A 16,491-nucleotide genomic window follows, 5' to 3' on the forward strand; every position below is an offset into this window, starting at 1 on the left:
TTACGTGTTTATGAGACTTTTATTTTTTTCCTTAGAATTGCTATGGCTATCTCTTCTCACCAAATAAGGCTTCCAGTACCAGGAATGGGTTGCATTAAATTGAGTTGGTGAATGAGGGCGTCCCATGGAAATCCCCAAATAACCTAGGTAGATGCCAAGACAAAGATTATTCTCTGCAAGTGGAAGTCTGGCCCCATTGCTAAAGACAGTGTCCACACAATTCATTGAACATGAAGAAGTAAAGCTGGTACCTACATGATGCCTTCTTTACTACATTCTAGTCTTTTGAGGGCAGGAAGGTACTCCACAGGTTACTAAAAGAGAAATGTAAACACCAACCAAGCTACAAAAAACTTTGACCTATGATCTGTCCTAGCTATAAGATATGCTAGGGCAATGGTGGCCAAAGCTGTGGTAGGAACCAAGCAATAACTGATTTTATTTAATGTCCACTCCATTATATGAAACCCATACCCAATATTGCTTGGGTGACCAAGATCCTGAGACTAGATAGTTCAGAGACCTAGGGTAAACCCAAACATTACTGCTCTAAAAACACAGAGTAAAAATAAAATGACTCTTAATGATAATCTTTCATACTCATAGATCAGTGCCTTGTTCAACCACCATCAGGAAAGCTTCATCTTGCAGCAGATGGGTACAGATGTAGAGATAAGCAACCAAATGTTTTGTAGATATAGAGATAGATAGATAGATAGATAGATAGATAGATAGATAGATAGATAGATAGATAGATAGATAGATAGTCAGTCAGTCAGTCTTTGGAACACTCAGCTCTAAATAAGATGTCATACTCCTATTCAAGCTCAGGGAACTCAGCAGAACTCTGTAGAAGAGGAGGGAAAAAAGAGTATAAGAACCTGGAGGGATGAATGACACACAAACACAAAAACCATCTGAATCAACATGAGCAAGGCTCATAAGAACTCACAGTGACAGAAGCAGCAACCACAGGGACCAGTAAGATCTGTACCAGGTCTTTCTGCTTATATATTATGATGTCCATCTTAGTATTATTATGGGACACCTAAATGTGTGAATGAGTGGATCTCTGATTCTTGTGTCTTCTTTTGTTTTTTTTTTTCTTCTGTTTGTTTGCTTTGTCCAGCCTGGATGTGATGTTTTATTTTATCTTATTATATTTTATTTCACCATGTTTAGTTGATATCACTTAGAAGCCCATTATTTTCTAATAAGAGACAGAAAGGGGATGCATCTGTAGGTGAGGTAAGAAGAGGAATTGAGAGGACTGTAGGGAGGGGAAACCATAATGAGGCTCTATTGTATGAGAAAAGAATCTGTTTTTAATAAAAGGAAAAAAATGAAAATACCCACATCAATCAATGATCACCTCTTGAGTGTGTTTTACAATATGACTTAGCTTTTAGGTGGTTTTAGGTGTTTAAAACCTGTACTACAATTGAGAAAACCTTAAAATTGTCAATATTTATGTATCTTACATTGAAATATTAGTTTTAAAATTGCTTTGAAATGAAGATGAACAAATTCAAAACATCCCTTACTACTTTACAAATAGAGTAGAAAAGTTTGATTTGGCTATCCTGGGTCTTTTGTGTTTCTGCATGAATTTTGGGTTTGATTTTCCAGTTTTATGAAAAAAGTCATTGGAATTCTGATGGAGATTTCATTGAATATGTTGATGATCATACCTATTTTTCCTGTATCAATTCTGCTGATCTACAAGCACAAAAATATTTCCATCCTTCATTGCATTCTTCAAATTCTTTCTTATGTAGCACAATTAATAAAAACTCAGAAACAGATATTGGGTTCATCCCGAAGATCAGAGATGCAAAACAGTCAAGCCACTAGAGAGTTCTTACCTCCATGAAATCTTCAAACTGAAAGAGAGTGTGTTTTTGTCTTATTCTGCCTTATTCTCCTCTCTAGTGCTGGGATTAAAGGCATGCACCACCACTGTCCATCCCCTATGGCGAACTAGTGTGGCTGCTGGGTTTAAAAGTTATGTGCAACCAATGCCCGACCTGTGTGACTGATTAGTGTGGTTGTTTTGCACTGATCTTCAGACAAATTTTATTTACTAAAATACAAATGAGATATCACTACATTTTCTTTTTTGTCTAAAATAAAAATGCTATAGCTAATAAGAAAAACTATATACAATAACTATATATAATATAAACAGGCAATAAATACATCAAAATGTCTAGTCCATTTTCACTTGGCAAATTCAGAGAAAATATTCCATTATCTATGCTATCTAATTTTTGTTCTCTCTTCTATAGCTATTATCTAGAGCAGTGTATTTTCTTACAATAGGCATTAGATTCCTTAATTTTTCTGGGAAGGAGTTTCCTCTACCATGGCAGAAAATAACTGAACTGGATTTGCCCTTGTGGTCTGCAAGTGGCCCCCACATATTTTTCAGTGCCAAAGGATTACCTTCAATATTCCTTGTTGACCTACATTCCTTAGTTTAATGTTTGCCATTGCCACAATTTCTGCATAATCCAGAAGGAATGGTTATTCTGTTTGGATTATGCTTAGAAAAAAACATTGTTTCTAGGAACACCCTGTCTACAATCCCTTCTAGTGTAACCTTGTTGGCCAAAATTATAACATTTGACATTTTGATTTTTCTTCAAACCTCTGGCAATTTCCTCTCCTATCCATGCATCATCACGGTCATGAGGTTCAACATCAATTGTATCTCAGATCCATTCCTCAAAAAGTGCTGACCTTGCCTTTAATAGCCTAACTATCCTTTTGCATGGAGAATTGGCACTTTCAAAAACCATAGATTCAATTAATTGTCTAGCTTCTGAATTTGTTGTCATTCTGTTTACCGTTAAGTCAGTCTTTGCAAGTAATCTGTAAAGGCTTCCTTTGTGAACTGCATAACTTTAGTAAATGACTCAATTTTCTTTCCTAATTCTCTAGTTCTGCCCCAAGCATCAAAGCTGCTGTGTGGCATAAATCCAGGGTGTGGTCATGTTCTGATTACCTTTCTATAGTAACATAGTTTCCTTCTCCAAGAATTTGATTTTAGGGATTTCCCTACCTCTAGCATTACTTTGTTGTTAAATAATCTTAGCCTCTTCTGTGAATCCCATACTCCACTGTTGTTGTGGACCTGGATCTAAAAGACCTTTAGCCAATTCTATCCAGTCTTTAGGGATAATATTATTACAAACTGACCATGAGTTTAACATTTGCTTTACAAAAGGTGAAAACATGACATATGAGACAATTACTTCCTTGAATCTCCTTAAATCTAATATTGGCACCGAAATCCAGTTAGCTGTAACACAGCCTCGGCCATTTGGCAATTCCTGTAAGGTTATATGAAAACCTTAGGCTGTTCCTCTCTATTCTTATTCTGCCCCCATTAAACTCCTCTTTCTAGATTTGAATTTCTCTGTGATCTGTTTTGTTAGGTTTTTCTAAGGCCTGTATATTAGCACTCAGAGTTACCCACTTTTTTAATGATAAGACAAAAATGATAAACTGATAATGTTTGCAATTGACATTACATAAATCCCATCTAAAATAAGTTAGATATGCTCTTATTTAATCATTCCATTTTCAAACTGTCTAGCTTATTATCATACAGAGACCCAAATACCTCCATTGTAATGGTTTTTCCCATTTTTTAGTATGCAAAAAGATCTTTCTCTTCTAACTAATTCTTCCCTTTAAGAATTTCCAATTGTCTTACTAAATCTACCGACAATGTTGACGTAGATGTGAGACTGATTGCTGCTGCATAGAACAGTAAAAGCCTGACTGGATTTCAAGGCAGCTACCTAGTTTGGCAGCATCCCGAGAAGGGGGTTCAGAGAGAGAGTCCACAATCCAAGATGGGGAGAGAGAGTGGGAGAGGGAGAGGGAGAAAAATGGCTATCTGAAAAAAACATGGCGGTTCAGAAAAATTACTTGTGGTGGGCTGCCTGAGGGCAGAACCAGCCAGTCTAGGGCAGGTGAGTCCTGTGACATTTAGAGCCCTGGTGTTTGGGTGGCAGCTGGAGAGTGTTTCAGAGAGGGTACAACCAGAAAATTCCAAACTCCCTCAGAGGCTTGGGGACAAAGTAAAAAAAAGCCTAGCCAAGTGTAACTAGAGCCCATGTGCAGCTCTGGCAGAAGCCTCACGTGAAGCTCCAGCTTGTACCAGTAGCTTTTTCATGAATTTGTACCCCAAATATTGGGCACCAAATATTGCACAAATAATTAAAATCCAGAGACTAATATTGGGGTTCAACCTGAAGATTAGAGAAACAAATCAGCCAAGTCACTAGAGAGCGTATACCTCTATGAAATCTTCAGACTGAAAGAGAATAAGTTCCTTCCACATCCTGCTTTATACTCCTCTCTAGTGCTGGCATTAAAAGCATGCACCAGAACCACCTGGCCTCTATGGCTAATTATTGTGGCTGCTGGGATTAAAAGTGTGTGCCTCCACTGCCTGGCCTGTATGGCTGACTAGTGTGGCTGCTTTGTAATGACCTTCAGGTAAGCTTTATTTATTAAAAGATACATGAAAAATTTGTATTATAATAAATGAAAGATTTATTATAGTGATATTTCACTTTCTTGATCTCACATATTCTTTGGTATTTTTGAAGCTATTGTTTTTTATTGAAAATTTCCACCTCCTTCCCTCCTCCCACTTCCCTCACCTCCCCCCACTCCCCCTTCCCCTCCCTCTCCAGTCCAAGGAGCAGTCAGGGTTCCTTACGCTATAGGAAGTCCAAGGTCCTCCCTGTTTCCCCCAGGTCCAGAAAGGTGAGCATCCAAACAGACTAGGCTCCCACAAAGCCCATCCTTGCAGTAGAATCCAAAACCCAGCACCATTGTCCTTGGATTCTCAGTCAACCTCCACCATCAGCCACATTCAGAGAGCACGGTTTGATCATATGCTCCATCAGTTCCAGTCCAACTGGCTTTGGTGAGCTCCCATTAGATCAGTCCCGCCGTCTCAGTCGGTGGACGCACCCCTCCCAGTCCTGACTTTCTTGCTCATGTTCTCCCTCCTTCTGCTCTTCATATGGACCTTGGGAGCTCAGTCCAGTGCTCCAATGTGGGTCTCTGTCTCTATCTCCATCTATCGCCAGATGAAGGTTCTATGGTGATATGCAAGATATTCATCAGTGTGGCTATAGGATAAGGCCAATTCAGGCACCCTCTCCTCTGCTGCCCAAGGAACAAGCTGGGGACATCTCCTTGGACACCTGAGAACCCTCCAGAGTCAAGTCTCTTGTCAACATTAAAATTAACATTAAAATTATCTATCCCTTAATTAAGATATCTACTTCCCTGCTTCCTCATCCACCCTTCCTCCATCCCAACCCTCACGCTCTCCCCATCCTCCCCTTCTCCCTTCTCTCTCTCCATCTTCCCTTATCACCACGCCACCCCAACCCCCGTGCACCCAACCCCTGTCCGTCAATCTTGTCCACTTCCAATATCCAGGAAGAAAACTCTATGTTATTCTTTGGGTTCACCTTCTTATTTAGCTTCTCTAGAATCATGAATTATAGACTCAATTCCTTTATTAATGGCTAGAATCCACTTATGAGTGAGTACATACCACATTCATCTTTTTTGGGTCTGGGTTACCTCACTCAGGATAGTGTTTTCTATTTCCATCCATTTGCATGCAAAATTCAAGATGTCATTGTTTTTTACCGATGAGTAGAACTCTAAAGTGTATATGTGCCATACCTTTTGAAGTTATTGTGAATGAGCTATTTTCCTAATATGATGGATTCTTTCTTAGCTGTCATCCATTCATATATTCCTCTCACAACATTTATTCTTTCCATTACTCACATGATTGAATCTGTCTGTCATCTTCTTCTTATGTGTGTAGTATTCCTTCAGTTATCTTCCGTTGTGCTGACTTTAATGATCTTGAACTGCTTTTGTTTGGGCATGTCCTGAAATGTCCTTATTTCGCTGTCAACTTGAAAAGACAACATGTCTGAATTTCTTAATATTGGCTATTACTTACTTAATAGCTTGAAATAGATCATCCCATGCTTCTTTTGGACAATACCAGTTCACATGCCAATGTGAATGAGAAAAATCTCATAAGATCTCATCCCTAGATGAAAAGTTCAGGCAATTAACAGCTGCTGAGAGAGTAGATTCAATGTTCTCCAGGGACAATCCACTTGATAGGCAACACTAAATAGACTCAAAAACTTTTATGTGTGTATGTATGTTCATATTTATGTATCTATCTATCTATGTCACAATTGTTGAAGAAGCTGTAAATCTGAAGAGTGGATTAATATTGGAGGAGGTGGAGAGGGGAGACGGATGGCTAAAATGTTTCAAATATAGTACTCATGTATGAAAACCTCAAAAGCATGAGGCACACATGCAGTAATTAATGCCATCTTAAATACTCAAAATACAATATATTAAGCTGTTATATTAATACAATGGAGATTCTATAAGTACATGTAAAAGTTTCTCTAATATGATGCTTCAAATAAACATTTTATATAGCCAAAAAAAGAAAAACTCAAAAGCACTATACCTCTGTTGAATATGTCTAGTTGTTGTTATTTTTCGTTACTCCAAAACCTTTATAGTACAGATATTTATGTGACATTTACATTGTGCCAAATTGTCTAAGTAACTAAGAGAATGTAAACTTTGTGGGAGGATGTACACAAATTTTATGGAAATATCATGGCACTTAATATCAAGGACATGAGCATTTGGGATTTTGGCATCAGTAGAGATCTTGGAACCAATCCCTATAGCTATTAATTGATGACTACATTTAGTATACGTTTTCTTATATATGCAGGCCTATAGTATAGCCTAATTTATAAATTATACAGTATAAGACAAAATTTAAAATAGCCAACAGAACAGTTTTATGACTACACCATTATGTAAAAGATTATTTACATTTATTCTCTCTTTTAAAAAAATCAAACCAAATATCAATATTTTCAAATGAAAGTTCACTGATGGAAGCTCTAAAAAGCGAAACCATGAAAAAGTGGGGACTGATGTACTGATTTTGTTTGTTCTCAAATAAATTCCCTGGTCTGAAAAACTTATTTCACATATTTTGTACAAACTTACAAACAAAAAGTTGCTTCTCTTGCATGTTTTAGTCATGAAAAAGCTGCCATCCCAAGGTCTCAAAGGCTCTCTCTAGCATAAATGCTCTCCATTTTTAGGGTCTCCAAAATAGGAGACAGCATTATATAAGAAACTTTGATTACCAAAAGATTCTTTTCCTGGTGTCTAACCAAGGAGATTATAACTAGAATTCTTTGAAGTTTCATCAAACCCAATATTAATTCTAGACACTGTTCTTTTCCATTTCTTAGTAGTCATTTTCTATAATTTAAAGCTTTAGTTCTCAACATGTGCCATGGTCCTTTTGGGAGATCCAATTACCCTTTTACAGGGTTCATATATCAGATATCCTGCATATCAGATATTTACATAATGATTCATAAAAGTAGCAAAATTGCAGTTATGAAGTAGAAAGGAAACTGATTTCATGGTTGGAAGTCACCACAATATGAAGAACTCTATTAATATGTTGCAGCATTAGGAAGATTGAGAACCACTGCTTTAAAGTACATGCATCAGTTTGATTTTTCAAAACAATGTGTACCTTTCAGAGACTGCTCATTATTTTCCTAGGTATGTCATTAGATGTATAATATAACATGTAATCAAGTTTCTGAGGGGCCCAATCTGAAAGTAAAGGCTGCATATTCTGGCTCTAGCTGTTGATAGCAATTTTCCTATTTTAAGCAAGAATCTCTTTTCATTGTTTTTAGATAGTCCAGATACATAGTTAAAATGAGGTTTTGCTCTCGATCTATAAAATTGAGTTATGAAGGGCTTTCTGAGTAATATTTCATTGCATTTTCACATGGACAGTGGGGTTGAAATACATGGGTTACTGGTGATGAATCAGCCACGGTGCTCAACATTTGCAAAATATGCCTCAGGCATATTTCTAATCATATAGTTCCATGCTGTATCTAGCAGCTTTCAGTAAGAGTCATTGATTTGCTTTCTAGAAAGTTTGACCTTCACTAAAAATTTTTTTAAAGTCAAGATAATTGATAGAGGATGTTGGAAAATGTCAACTGCCTTCAAAATAAACCTTATTCTTTGACTTAAAAGTTATTTTGTTTTGCCTTATACTTGTCATTTTTCTTTATTTGAGTATGAGTTTTTTAAATGACATAAATTTAAGGCTCAGTAATATGTGCACAATACTGCCACTGCATGAAAACTTAGAAGTATCAAAAAGTTAGAAATTGGGCTGGCAAGACGCCTCAGCAGTTAAGAGTGTTTATCATTCTTGTGGATGACCTGGGCTGAGTTCCCAGAGTTCCTCTGACCTCTGAGGGTACATACATGCATGCAGTTCACATAAACTCATACAGGAACACACACATACACATAATAGGCTAGAGTCCATGGCCATCATGGCAGGGCAAATGGAAGCAGGCAGGCAGCCATGGCAATGGAGCAGTAACAAAGAGCTCACATCTTCAGACACAGTTGCGTTATGAGGGAGTGACAGCTAACTGGGAATGATGTTGACTTTAGAAACCTCAATGCCCCACCCCCTTGTGACACATCTCCTCCAACAATACCACTCCTATTAATTCTTCTCAAACAGTTCCACCAACTGGATACCAAATATCTAAAGTATGAGGCTGTGGGAGCTGTTATCATTCAAGCCACCATAACAACTTGAAAATATCTTTTTAGAAGTTTAAATGAAAGCACTCTGCATGGGTAGATAATGCTGCTCTCAGAAACAATGGCATTTTCTTGAAAGCCCCAGTAACAAATGTGGGATACTTCCTTGTGAACTGTTGGTCAGGAAGTCCCCAAAGGATCTCAAAACAACATAGCCTATTCCGTTGGTTTCCCTACCAGAACTAGATGGTAAAATCTGATTGTTGACACACTTTATAAACAGGACTCAGAGACAAGCAAGAGCTCATATGGAAGCCACTTTCCCTTAGGCAAGTATTCATAATGTTGGGAAGGTGCTATGTGAGCTGCTGGGGAATAGTCATCAAAGTTCTTTCCCAGAAATGGACTCTAAATAGTACAACACAGATCCGCCAGGCAAGATGTGTCAATTCATTCAACAGTTGGAATAGTTATTAAAGTAATGGTCACCTGATTTATGATTGAATTTGAGGCCATCTCTACAGGAGGGAACACATAACTAGTCTTATAAATCTGATCAAAAACCCATGACTGTAGAAATCAAAGGCCATAGAGGTGAAACTACTACTGATTTTGCTAAATGAACATATTATCAAGCCACCTATGAAATATTAATGTTTATGCCTTTAGACTAATGTTTTTGTCAGTCTTGGTCTGAGAAACTTCTTTTTTCAGTTGATTGTGGTTAAACAATGATTTGTTTGCTGAGAATAAGTGACTGTTGAGTGCTCAGCCTTAAGTGAGACAGTTATTTCATTCTCTGCAGAGCACAGAGAACAATTTGGAAGAGAGGGTGGAAATATGTTAAGTGTCATAGGATAGAAAAGAATGCTATAAAATGCTATGTTATGGGTATGATGAAGCCACTGTAATCATGACTGCATCTGTGGCCCCCTGCAAAAGACCTGTACAGAAAAGACAAGGAAGTAGGAAGAGGACTGTTTGGAAAGAGGAATCGGATCAGCTAGTCTAGTAGTGACTTAAGAGAGGTTAGTGAAATGTGAGTATGACCACAATACAACCTATACATGTCAAAGGTTTTAAACAAATAATTAAAAATAGGAAAATGTTTTAGAGTAGGAACTATGTTTGTAAGTCATTCATTTATTGTGGAACTCTGTAAAGACTAAGAAAGTGCCCTACTTGACACCCTGTATCATTAGAAGCATTATGGATAGTTATGGGAAGATGCCTTAGAAACTTAAGTACTCTAGAAATGCAAATTATTATTACATAGTGGGTTGTCCAGGCTACAATAAACTCCATGACACAATGAGAAAAATTTCAAGCAGGCAGATACAACAAATTAGGCATACCCACAGCTGTCACTAAACTTGACAGCAAACAAAATATAAAAGTAGGGACTGCCAAAAAAATATTGAGTCAAATCAATTATTAATTTTCAAGTATATGTAAAATGTTTGATTTTGAATTGCTGATGGGAAGATCTCATGAATGTCAAGGCAGAAGGCCATCTTGCTCCACTAAAATGGGAAGGTGATTGGATGAAGAAGAAAAATTCATGCCTAAGGGCTGAAGACTCACTAAGACCCAAAGGAAATCAGGTAGAGGCATAAAATAGTATTTTATGTATATTTAAGTATCTAAAAGTCACTGTGAAGGTTGAGATTACAAATATGAATGAGATAAAATATTTGGCTTGAAAGGAAATTTTCAAAAGCTGGCAGCATCGAAGAAGGAAACACTCAAATATGTGGATTTTCTTATGTAAAATAAATCTTAAAAACTACATCATACAAAATAGCTAGTTTATGGAAAAATAAACTTGAGGCATATTATTCAAAACTAATTCTAAGGTTTAATCAGAGTGCTGACAAAGGCATATCTGTAGGACTTTAAAAGTACTAGTGTGGAGCAATTTACACTGACATTTGTATGCCATGTCACAGTCTAACCTTTAGGTTTCGTAATAAGTCCTTGAGAGTTATGTCACCAAAATTAGGGTAAAGTTTTCTTTGCCATTTTTATCAACATTAATATATGGTTTTGCAGTTTATTCATGTGTCTTTGATATATTAGACAATTCCTGATTACTAATTTACACAAATTACATTTGTGAATTAGTAATTCACAAAATTACTTCTACTAAAAAATGTACTTCTGCAGGGTTTTATGAGTTGTTTTCTTTAAAATATGTACCTTTTTGAGATACACTTGGTATATGAAAACTGTCAAAATTTAATGTATACAACTTAATGAACTTGGGTAATATATATGTGTGTGTGCTCATGTGTGTGTATGTATGTACATATACCCAAACCTATATACATCTCCATTGTGGTGGTTTGAATGAGATGTCTCACAAAATAACCTTGAGCATTTGAACATGTGATTTTCAGTTGGTGGAATAGTATGTATATAGGACTAGAATGTGTGGCCTTGTTGAGGGGGTATGTCACTGGGGATTGGCTTTGAGATTTTGAAAGACTTGTGCTATTCCTAACTTTCCCTCTGCCTCATTCTTGGGATTTCAGATGTGACATCTCAGCTGCCCCTCTAGCTACCTGCTGTCATATTTGTCCACCCTACCATCATGGAAGCTAACCCTCTAAAGCTATATGAATAAAATAGACTCCTTAAGTTGTATTCATCATAGTACCCTTCCAAAACTTTCCAAGAGTTCTTCATTCCACTTTTAATTTTCCTCTCTCTCTCTCTCTCTCTCTCTCTCTCTCTCTCTCTCTCTCTCTCTCTCTCTCTCTCCTTTGATTCTTCCCTATTTTTTTGGAAAAACAATATAATATCTTCTTTCTTAGCATATTTTTAATTGTCTAATAGGCACTGTGTTGTATGTTAGACTTCCAGAACATTTTCAGTGTGTGTAATTAAAGCTTTGTATCCTTTGGTCATCATCTTCCTCTTTTCCCTCTTGTAATACCTTGAAAACTACCATTCTATCCTCTGTTTTTATGAGTTTGTCTATTTAGGTTGTACATATGAAAGACAAGATATTACATTTATCTTTCTGAAACTGACTTCCTGTGTTTAACATGATATTCAGTTACATCAATTTTCATGCAAATACCATTATTTCATCTTCCTTTGTGATTGAATGAATGAATAAATTCACCTTGTATATATGTATTATATTTCCTTTATCCTTTCATCTCTTGATGACCAACTGGAGTGTTTCCATTCCTCAGCTGTATTAGTCAGGGTTATCTAGAGTAACAGAACTTATAGAATGAATCTCTAGATAGATAGATAGATAGATAGATAGATCCTTTCTTGTCCATATATATATATATATATATATATATATATATATATATATATAGACAGAGAAAGGGGGAATTTATTAGAATGAGTTATAGGCTGTAATCCAGCTAATTAAACAATAGTTGCACCTGAACAGAAGGCCCAAGAATCTAATAATTGTACAGTCCATGAGGCTGAATGTCTCAGATGGTCTTCATTATAGGCCAAAATCCAAAAGGAATAGGCTATAATGCCTGTGAAACAATGGACTTACTAGTGGGGCAAGAACAAGGAGGAAGGGCAGAATTTTCTTTTTCCTTGTCCTCATATAGGCTTCTATTAGAAGGTGTGGCACAAGAGCTAGATTAAGTCTGGTGGAAGTTGCAGTCCATTTCTTTAATCCCAGCACTGAGGAGGCAGAGGTAGGTAGATCTTTGTGAATTTTAGGCCAGCCTGGTCTACAGAGCTAGTTCTAGGATTGCCAAGGCTACACACACAAAAAAACCTTCTGTCTTAAAACAAGTCTGGATTAAAGGTATATTCCTACCTCAAATATTCAGATTAGAAGTAGATATTTCCATTTCAAATTAATCAAAAAGCACTCACAGGTGTGCCCCCCCATTTTTGAATTTTAGTTATTTGCAAATGTCAAATTGACAACCAACAAAAGTCATCACACCAGCTAATGCTGGTATCTCTGTAGTATGGTGTGAAGTCTTTACAGAATATGCCCAAGAGTGATACAATGGGAATCTCTCTTTAAATTTCTGAGGAACAATCATACTAATCTCTACAGTATGCTGTACCAGTTTACATTTCCATCAGCAATATGTAAGGGTTCCTTTTCTGTCACATCCTTACATGCATTTGTTTGCTTTCTTGATGATAAAGTATTCCAATTGATGTGATACAGAATTTTTATGCGGTTTTAATTTACCTTTTGGTGATGGGCAAATATACCTAACCCCTTTACAAATCTTTATTGGAGTTCCTTCCTTTGAAAACTGTCTATGTACTTCATTAGTTCAGTTATTGTTTGAATAATTAGAGTTTGGACATTTAATTTTCAGTGTTTTATGCTTGAGAATTTAATATATGTATTAAAATATCATACTCACCATTTCCCTCCTCTAATTCCCTTCATATCCATTCCAAAACACCCTACTCTCAACTTCATGTCTTCTTTTTCTTTTGGGTAAAGCACTAAGTTCGATTAGTGGCGCCCTTATGTACATAGCTGTAGGGCCATATACTGGAATACGGGAAACCTACCAGTGTAAACTGTTGGAGTCCAGCCCCAACATAAATTATATCTCGGAGAGTGATAGAGTGTAGAGGCGTGGAAATAATTGAGGCACAGTTCACAGCAATATCAGGAGGGAGTCTCTGGGTTCATTCAAATCCTGAAGATCACCCGCATTTATTATCCAAACAGCTTTTATCTCCAAAGGTAAACTGAGGGGGAAGTTCATTACTATTCTGTTTCCTGGAAGCAGGACTTAGGGCATGGCAACTATGACTGCTCTGTATTGCAGACCAAATTAACACCTCTTCCCCAGGTGATCTTCCAGAATTACAAAGAAGGAGCAGAGAGACATTAGCATATCCTGACCCTTTGTTTAGGATGGGTCAGTTTGTCTGGAAAGGTCAGGTGACCACCTTCTGTGTGGCCAGGTGCAAACTATGGCCTGAAAGTCTGGCTGCCATGCAATGTAGAAATATGGGCCTGTATAATATGGCCCGACAGGAAACACCTAGTGTGACCATGCCATAGCCAACCTTAACCCACATTGTACATCCCATGTGCCATGTCAGGCTGGTGAGTTCTGCAGATCCTAGCCTCCTTGTGCCATTCTCAATCTCTAGGTTTGATTCTAGGTTCACACACATTGTGTATCAGCCAAGTATGGTGAAGCTGCTGGATGCTAGCCTGCCAGCACCATATCCAATCTCTAGACCTAGATTACGATATACTTTATTGTGCTGGTCCAGTCTGGTAAGTCCCTGAAACTGCCTGTTCATTCTCAATTCTCAAGTTTAGCCCTAGTCACACAACCTGCACACTGGCCTAGTCTAGGGAGAGACCAAGACCCTGACCCATTGAAATCATCCTCATACTCCTCAGCATAGTTCAGGTAGAACAGATTGCATACAAGCCCAAGCAGATCCAATTGTTGCATTTGCATACTTCCTTTGCTTACAACTAAATTGGAATCACCCGCATTCCCCCAACCCAAAATCAACACTGAGTATCTAAAGGTTTGTCCTACCAACCTGATCTGAAATCAGACAAGCTTGGAAAACAACAACAACAACAAAAAATAAATGTTGCATGAATTCTAATTGCTCTTAATAATTAAAACCTAGAGTCAGATATGGGAGTTAATGCTGAAAGATCAGAGATGCAGAGAAGCAAAGAAACCTGCCTCTAGTTCTTACCTCGACTGAATCCTCAGACTAAAGGGGCGATCCTGCCCCTACGAATCATTAGACTGAATGCTCTGTCTATGAAACCTCAGATTGAATCCTGAGCTCCTATCTCCTCCCACCTTATATTCCTCTGTCTATCCAGCCATACTACCATCCAGTCTATCCAGACATCACTACTGTCTCCACCTCCCTAGTTTTGGGATTAAAGACATATGATCCCAAGTGCTAGGATCATCTTTGTGTGATCTCTGTTTCTCTTTTTGACAGATTCAATCTTGTGTATTCTAGGGTAGCCTTGAACTTGTAGGGATCCATATGGCTATGTCTACCAAGTGCTGGGCTTCAAGGTGTGTGCCACCACTGCCTGACCTCTATGACTTAGATATGCACTCTGATCTTCAGGCAAGTTTCATTTATTAGATCATGAACAAATCATCACTACAAAGAAACTTCCAGGCCAGACGGGTCCCCTCCCGGCGGCACCATGGCTTCCCTTCAACAGCACGACGACGGGGGCTTCCCCTCAGCAGCCGCCGCTGCCTCGGTCTCCGCAGCCAGCCAAGCTCCGCCGCGTCCGCGGCCCACGGCCGCCATGCAGTTTATGTTGCTTTTTAGTCGTCAGGGAAAGCTGCGGCTGCAGAAATGGTATGTCCCACTCTCAGACAAAGAGAAGAAGAAGATCACAAGAGAACTTGTTCAAACCGTTTTAGCTCGGAAACCTAAGATGTACAGCTTCCTGGAGTGGAGAGATCTGAAGATTGTTTATAAAAGATATGCCAGTTTATATTTTTGCTGTGCTATTGAGGATCAGGACAATGAACTGATTACCCTGGAAATAATCCATCATTACGTGGAATTACTTGACAAGTATTTTGGCAGTGTGTGTGAACTTGATATCATCTTTAATTTTGAGAAGGCCTATTTTATTTTGGATGAATTTCTTTTGGGAGGAGAAGTTCAGGAAACGTCCAAGAAAAATGTCCTTAAAGCAATTGAACAGGCTGATCTCCTGCAGGAGCCACGCCATGAATATTTTAATGTCCCTGTGTACTAAATGACTGCTCATCGACTATGCAGAATTTCAGAGGAAATAGAGAACTGATATACTTATGAAAGAAAATGTCCTCAGCTTGGTGACTAATTCTCCTGTAAAAAGATAAAAAGCATCTTAGAGCTAGTACCTTTGTGACTGTATTTTTTTTGTGCACATTCCTAATTCCATTTTCATTCTGTATATGATATTGATATGTAGTTTATTTCTGTCTACCACTGTTTCTTCTTGACAAAATATGACTGTGAATATTTTAATATCCTAAACACATACAAGTTTTCATTAGGAAACCATCTGTAATTAATCTTACGAGAGTATAACAGAAAGGCTGGGCAATCACAAATTTACCAAAGAAAATACAGTTAAGAACTCAGGGAAAATTAGCAGTATCACAGTATTTAGTCCACTGTTGAAGAAAACCAAGCTTTATTTAACACTAAGATTATCTTACAGTTTGTATGAGCTAATATGTTTAACTATCATATAAAAGTGTATGTTGAAGCAATAAAAGAAAGAAAAGATCAGTTACAATTATATAAGGCGTAAGGTTAAAACATTGAATTTTCAAGAAATTTTGTAGTGCCAATATATGTTGAACCACATTTATGCAGTGTCAAACAGGCCCTTTAAGAACTATCGGAAAGCTATGTCAAAAGTCTCCTGAAATGTCTGTTGCTCAGTAACAACTCTTTTGAAGTAGTAATACTGAGCCTACTTATATGATACAAAAATTCTTATATTCATTTTCAATATCCAAATATTTTTATTTTATTAGTTAATGGCTTCCTAATTAATATATTAAGCCTTCTAAACACTCAGTGCTGTGTTAACTATGGTTGTATATTTTTGAAATACTAAAAAATTTTAATAACACTTAGCATATTTTATTATAAAAACTACCAGATAATTCACTGTTCAGAGTTTAAAGCCTAAGTAAATTATCATTAAGCAATAACTTCAGAGGCATGGTAGTGTATACCTGTTATCTTAGTAACATTTGGGAGATTGAGGCAAGAGGAAGATGAATTACTATGCTACCTAGAGGGTCCTTG

General features: G+C 37.4%; 1 pseudogene; it reads left to right on the forward strand.

The window, feature by feature from the left end:
- Positions 1–14,911: 14,911 nt before the first annotated feature.
- On the forward strand, positions 14,912–15,568 carry LOC125417837 (AP-1 complex subunit sigma-2 pseudogene; annotated as a pseudogene).
- The last annotated feature ends 923 nt before the right edge of the window (positions 15,569–16,491 follow it).

This window comes from Myodes glareolus, chromosome X (genome assembly GCF_982192425.1).
Source record: "Myodes glareolus chromosome X, mMyoGla1.1, whole genome shotgun sequence".
NCBI classification, from domain to species: Eukaryota; Metazoa; Chordata; class Mammalia; order Rodentia; family Cricetidae; genus Myodes; species Myodes glareolus.